Raw genomic sequence first — 7,194 nt, 5'->3', positions numbered from 1 at the left:
AAAAACAAGAGATATACAGCTTTCCTGTTTTCCAGCTATGTTAACTCTCCCACCATTGATTGGGACAAGTCCTTGTGGTCAGTGTGACTGTACGCTGACATTGTAGTTTAGGTGTTCACTATGCTGCCCTTATTTGGGTCTATCATCTGTAGAGCAACTTTTGAGACTGTAAACTGTCATGTGCAGGCTTACATGAATGTTAAATGTGTATGCAAAGCCAAAATTTTTTATTTTATTGCTGACAGAGTGGGGAAAGGTTATACATTTACTACATTATAAGTTTGTGTTCTGTTTCCCTACTGGGTAGATTCACCCTCTCTATCCACTTAAGGACCAGGCCTATTCTAAAACTTCTTGTTTACAAGTAAAAATCAGCGTTTTTTGATAGGAAATTACTTAGAGCCCCCAAACATATTATTAATTTTGTTAGAGGTACTAGAGAATAAAATGTCTGTCTTTGCCATTTTTTATCTCACATGGTATTTGCACAGCGGTTTTTCAAACGCAATTTAAAAAACAAATACACTTTAATGTGTTAAAAAAAACAAAAACACAATATATAACCAAAGTTTTTTGTAGAATATGAAAGATGATGTTACACTGGGTAAATAGATACCTAACACGTCATACTTTAAAATTGTGCATTCATAGAATGGTGCCAATCTATGGTACTTAAAAATCTCCATAGGCAGCTCTTTAAAGATTTTTACAGGTAGCCAATTTAGAGTTACAGAGGAGGTCTAGTAATAGAATTATTATTCTCACTCTGCCGTTCGCAGTGATACCTCACATGTGTGGTATGAACACGTTTTACCTATGTGGGCGGGACCAATGTCTGTGTTCACATTCCGCGTTAGCACAGGGGGATGGTGAGCTTTAAAAAAAATGTTATTACTTTTTTTTATTTTTACACTGTATATTCAAAAAAAAATTTTATAACTTTTATTTCTTTTGCAAGAATTGTAAATATCCCTTGCATTAACAATAGAGCATGACCCGCCCTCTTCATGGAGAGGTCTGGGGTTCATAAGACCCCACAACTCTCCTCTACAATGGAAAGCATTAGATAAAAAAAAACACTGATCCAGTGCTTTCCTAAACAAAAAATGGTCTTGTTTACATTCAGCTGCAACCAGAAGTGACGTCATGGTTCTCCTAAACCATAGAAACGAGCAAAGGCTATCTTTCCTCTGCTTATCTCTCTGACCAGCTGTTGCCAGCTCTAGATCGGTTCCTGGGTTCACTGATCAGGCAGGTAAGCCTGAGAACCACTGGAAAGTGGCGGGGGGGGGGAAACGCTGCTTCTAAAAGTGATCCAGCAGCTAATCAGCCATTCGGATCACTGGTATTGGAATGCCCTGCACCTAAGGGAAAGTTTTATACTGGGGTTATGGCATCTAGCTGCAGCCATAACCCCGGTATTTCCCTCCCTGCTCAAACATGCACAGGTTACCCCATACTTTAATAACCCTCGCTGGACCCCGTCTGTTTGAATAACTTAAGACCAGGGGCGGACTGACAACTCACGGGGCCCCCGGGCAATAGGGGATCATGGGGCCCCTGTGTTCTTGCCCAAACTCAATAAAGCCTATGAAAAAGGTACCAGGGGCATCTCATGGGGCCCCCTACTGACCCCGGGCCCTCGAGCAGTGCCCGAGTTTCCAAATGCTCAGTCCGCCCCTGCTTAAGACCCATCACCCTGCTCTCGTTTGCCTCCAAGCTTCTCCAGCACCTTGTTCACAAGCGTATGAATTGCTACCTCACCGACAACAACCTTCTCAATTCTCTATAGTCTAGCTTCTGCCCACAACATTCCATTGAAACTGCCCCACTTAAACTCACTAACAACCTACTAACTGCGAAAACCAATGACCATTACTCCATACTCAAACTCCTACACCTTTCTGCTGCCTTTGACACAGTTGACCACCCGCTCCTCCTCATTAAACTCCACTCCATTGGCCTCCATGACTCTGCTCTCTCCTGGTTCTCCTCTTACCTTTCTCAACGAACTTTCTGCGTCACAACAACAACTCCTCTGCTCCTCTTCCTCTTTCTGTTTGTGTACCCCAAGGCTCCGTCCTTGGGCCCCTCCTTTTCTCTCTCTACACCTCCTCCCTGGGCCAGTTGATAACCTCCCATGACTTCCAATACCACCTCTATGCTGACAACACCCAAATCTATCTCTCCACTCCCTAGCTCACCCCCTCAATCCCCTCATGTATCGCAATTCTACTAAGCGACATATCAGTATGGATGTCACACCACTCCCTTAAACTTAATCGTTCCAAAACCGAGCTTGTAATATTTCCTCCTCCCCGATCCCCCACTCATGACTTTACCATTAAGATCAACAGCACAACCATTGGTCCTTCCCTTCATGCCAGGGTGCTAGGCGTAATCCTAGACTCTGACCTCTCCTTTGGTCCCCACATCCACTCACTGGCTAAATCCTGCCGCCTCAACCTCCGGAACATTTCCAAAATCCACCCCTTTCTGACTAATGACACCACAAAACAACTTTCTTTTATCTATGCTAAACTAGAAAAAAAAAAGATGCACCTACAAACACACAGACATTCAGGTAGAAATTCTGTCCATTTTCTATTTATAATTATGTTTTGAAACACTATGGGGCTGATCTATCCTCACACAGGCTTTAACGGCTTCCCTACTGCCCACAACAGAATGACTGCTACAGGGTGGCAGGGCTGCTCAAAATCACGTATATATACGTGATTTTGTATTTCTGGGTAGGGGATGAATGCGCCACCCTACCCTCGCCACCAGTGGCGGCTTCAGCTGTCGATCTCCGGGTCCCGGCTGGAGATTCCCTGCCGATCGCTGAGGAATACTGACAGAGGAGAGGTCTGTATGTAAACAATACAGATCTCTCCCGTCAGCTCCAACACGCATAGCAGAGCAATACAAAGCAGTGTGCTTACACAGTAAAGCACACACAGACAACAAACAACACAGTAAAACAGCACACAGTTAACCCTTTGATCGCTCCAGATGTTAACCCCTTCCTGCTCAGTGCTATTAGTACAGTGTCAGTGCTTTTTATTAGCACTGATCACTGTATTAGTGTCAGTGGGGATGTCAGTGGCAGTTAGTCAGTTCCCCCCAGTGTCAGAATGCCCGCTGCAGTCCCGCAGTCCCGCTATAAGTTGTTGATCGCTGCCATTACTAGTATAAGAAAAACTTTTTTAAAAATGACAGTATATATATACCGCCATTTGTAGACGCTATAACTTTCATATAAAGTAATTAATTTACACATATTGGGATTTTTTTTTAGCAAAGACACGTAGCAGAACATTTTGGCCTAAATTTATGACGAAATTTGATTTTTTTAAACATTTTTTACTGGATATATTTTATAGCAAAAAGTTAAAAATGTTTTTTTTTTTCAAAAAATTGTCGATAGTTTTTTGTTTGTAGCGCAAAAAAGGAAAAATGCAGAAGCGATCAAATACCACCAAAAGAAAAGTGCATTTGTAGGAAAAAAAGGACATAAATTTCATTTGGGTACAGCGTTGCATGACCGCGCAGTTGTCAGTTAAAGAAATTTGATGCTGTTTTGCAAAAAATGGCCTGGTCAGGAGGGGGGAAAATCCTATGGAGGGCATGTGGTTATTAAAGTGTATGTCCAGCCAAAATATTTTGGTGTTTTAGACAAAGTGGGGAATAATTTTACTATCCGAGGCTTTAGATCTTTCCTGACTCTCTTGTTACAAGAAAGTGGATTTTTTTTTGGGGAACTTGAAGAGAACCTAAAATGACCTTAGGCTAAGTTTATTTTAAATAAGTTTATTTGGTGTTTTTAACCATTTTACAATTACAGTCCCCCCATTGAAATGCCAATTATGTCCCCATACCCCTCTGCCAGACTGTCAACATCATCACCAATCCTGTTAGGTGCTAGTTCAAGGTCAAAAGATGTCAATGACTTGGTTTTACTTTTACATAAGAATAGCTAAAACAGGACAGCTGAAAGAAAATCATAAGAATGTTATTCTATTTATTTTTATAAATATGGCCAATACACACAAAACCAAATAAAACAGTGCCACACAATATCTCTTATTTATCAAACCCATCAATTCCACCTCAGTGATATATAAATAAACATACCACATGAATATTTTTCAAATTTTTTGCAATAAACCTTTTCAAGTCCATCATGTATCAATGTCCATGTCTTTTATTGCCTCTGTAATACAGTTCTTTTATTTGACCAATCCACACCACGTTGCTCCTTCACATGCAATTGTGTGCCTTCATATCACTATACCGCTATACACTGTGCAACGCTGACACCACCAGTAGCATGCTCTCACTTTCTTCATCTGTTTTTTTTCCTTTGCAAACTCCTGGTTACATAATCCATCTTCATCCTCATCCATCCATGGGAAAGAATGCCACCATTCACTCAAAAAAAAAAAATCATAGTACTCTGCATTCCCAACATTATTTTATTAACCACTTCCAGTCCGGACACTTTTACCCCCTTCCTGCCCAGGCCAATTTTCAGCTTTCAGTGCTATCACACTTTGAATGACAATTGCGCGGTCATGCAACACTGTACCCATATGAATTTTTAGCATTTTTTTGAGACAGATAAAGCTTTATTTTGGTGGTATTTATTCACCACTGGGATTTTTTTTTTTTTTTTTGCTATTTAACCATTAGTCGCCCGGCCTATAGCCTTTTGGCAGCTGCAAAAATGCTGTAGATTTCTGGGGTATACGCCATTTGGCATCCTCCTGCATGCGCAGTTCACCCGGTTGCAGAGCCGCGCAGCGGTGCGATCTGTCACCGGCCGTGTACCTCGGACACAGTCGATGACAGATCTGAGTACCAGCCCCCGTTGCTGGTACCATGTGACCTGCTGTGACCAATCACAGCAGGTCACATGACAGTTGTATACAATGGATGGCTTCATTCATGCCATCCATTGTATACTAGTGTCTAGATGTGAATGGTCACAGCAGGTCACATGCACATGTCATGTGATTAGCTGTGGCCAAATCACAGCTAAGCACAAAAAAAAAAAAAAAACCTGAATGATTCGATGTCATTCGGGTAAATGCTTGCCTATAGCAAAGTAATTCTTTGCTATAAGCAAATTGTGTAAAAAAAAAAAATATGAAAAAAAAATCTTTAAAAAAACTTAAAAAAAATGTAATAAAAAATTAAAAATAATAAAATAAAAAAAAATATATATATATATATATTTTTTTTTTTTTCATACTGTCACCAGTCAGTGTCCCTGTTCACCGCTATGCCAGTTATATGATGACGCTGTACTGCACTGGTGACAGTATGTAAAAAAAAAATAGTGAAAATAATTTTTTTAATTTTTTAATTTTCCGAAAAATTATGACAAAAAAAATACAACTTCAAAAAACTCGCCATTCCTCTTATGAAGTACGTCGGACTGTCTACTCCTCAAAAAGGGGTCATTTGGGGGATATCTGTACTGTTCTGACATTCTTGGACCTCAAGAAATTAGATTGGCTGTCAGTACTTCAGGATTGATCAATTTTCAGATCTATACCATAGTTTGTGAACTCTATAACTTTCCTAAAACTAAATAATACATCCTAATTTGGGTTATTTTCACCAAAGACATGTAGCAGAATACATCTCGGCCTAAATTTATGAAGAACAATTATTTATTTGTAAACTTTTATAACAGAAACAAAGAAAAACTTTTTTTTTTTTCAAAATTTTTGGTCTTTTTTTGTTAATTTAGTAAAAAATAAAAACCCAAGCGGTGATTAAATACCACCAAAAGAAAGCTCTAGTTGTGTGAAGAAAATTATAAAATTTTAGTTTGGGTACAATGTTGTATGACCGCGCAATTGTCATTCAAAGTGTAAGAGCGCTGAAACGTGAAAACTGGCCTGGGCAGGAAGGTGTAAAATTGCCCGGTATTGAAATGGTTAAATTAAAAAGTCCAAAAAATTTTTAAAAAAGAGTTTTTCTTATAAAATTTTGCAAATAAATAGTATTTCATCATAAATCTTGGCCAAAATTTATTCCGTTATATTTTTAGAAAACAAAATAACCCAAATTAGTTTATAACCAAAAATTATAATTTTTAAACTTTTTTTACATATTTTTTAAATTTTTTTATATTATTATTTATTTATTTATTTTTACATACTGTCACCCTAGCACTTGTGAGGGGTGATGAAGATTTTTTTTTTTTTTTTTACACTGATTGCTTTTACACCATTGAGCCATTGAGAACTACTGAGTGAGCTGTGATTGGTCACAGCTTGTCACATGGTACAAGGCTGTTGTGAATAGCCTTGTACCATGTGACCTCTGTGATCATTCACAGATTTCACACGTAGTAAGCAGTGATGTCACAAGTGACATCTTGCTTACTACTCTGCATGTGATCACTGATTGGCCAATCAGTGATCACATGATCGGGACCTCGCACAAAGGTGCCGTCCAATGATCGGTGTTCCACTGTGTCCGGAGGACACAGCGGGCACCGGATCGCGGTGCTGCGCGCTCCCAGGGAGCGCGCACAAGCAGGGTGCGGGGAGGTCATTTATAAATGGCCACCCGACCCTGCACTGCCACCGTCTGGCCGTTTATATACAACAGCCGGACGGGAGGTGGTTAAAAATTTAGCTTGCATAAAATAGTGAACTAATATAGTGCACTTTAGAATAACAGCCTGTATTTCCCCTAAAGATATATAGTCTCCTGGCACCTCACAAGATGGAGTTATGCTTACTTCCGGTTGTGCAGCATGACATCATCAGCTCCTCCCTACACGTTACGTCACTATGTCATGTAACTTCATCAGGGGTATCCCCTGACACTGATACCTGGTGGACTGGAAAAAGTTTACTGCAATAAATTAGAAAAATATTTTCATGTATGTTTATTTATATATCATTCAGGTAGAATTAATTTTATTTTTTATTGTTTTTCATACTTGAGTATTATATACTGTATTTAACAAAAGGTTTGATAAATAGGCAATATTGCGCTGCACTGTTTTTTTTTAGATTTTTGGGCTATTGATCTATGTGGAAACACAGTGAGGTTTATTTATGAAAGCTGGTTCACTCAGAATCTGGTGCAGCTGTGCGTGGTAGCCAATCAGCTTCTAACCTCAGGTTGTTCATTTAAGTTTTAGTTTAAAAGTTAAGTTTAAAACCT

This window comes from Staurois parvus, unplaced genomic scaffold, assembly GCF_062004578.1.
Source record: "Staurois parvus isolate SC_StPar_1 unplaced genomic scaffold, SC_StPar_1.0 ptg000985l, whole genome shotgun sequence".
Classification (NCBI taxonomy): domain Eukaryota; kingdom Metazoa; phylum Chordata; class Amphibia; order Anura; family Ranidae; genus Staurois; species Staurois parvus.
The sequence above is the reverse complement of the archived record's forward strand: the minus strand, read 5'-3'. Positions refer to the sequence as shown.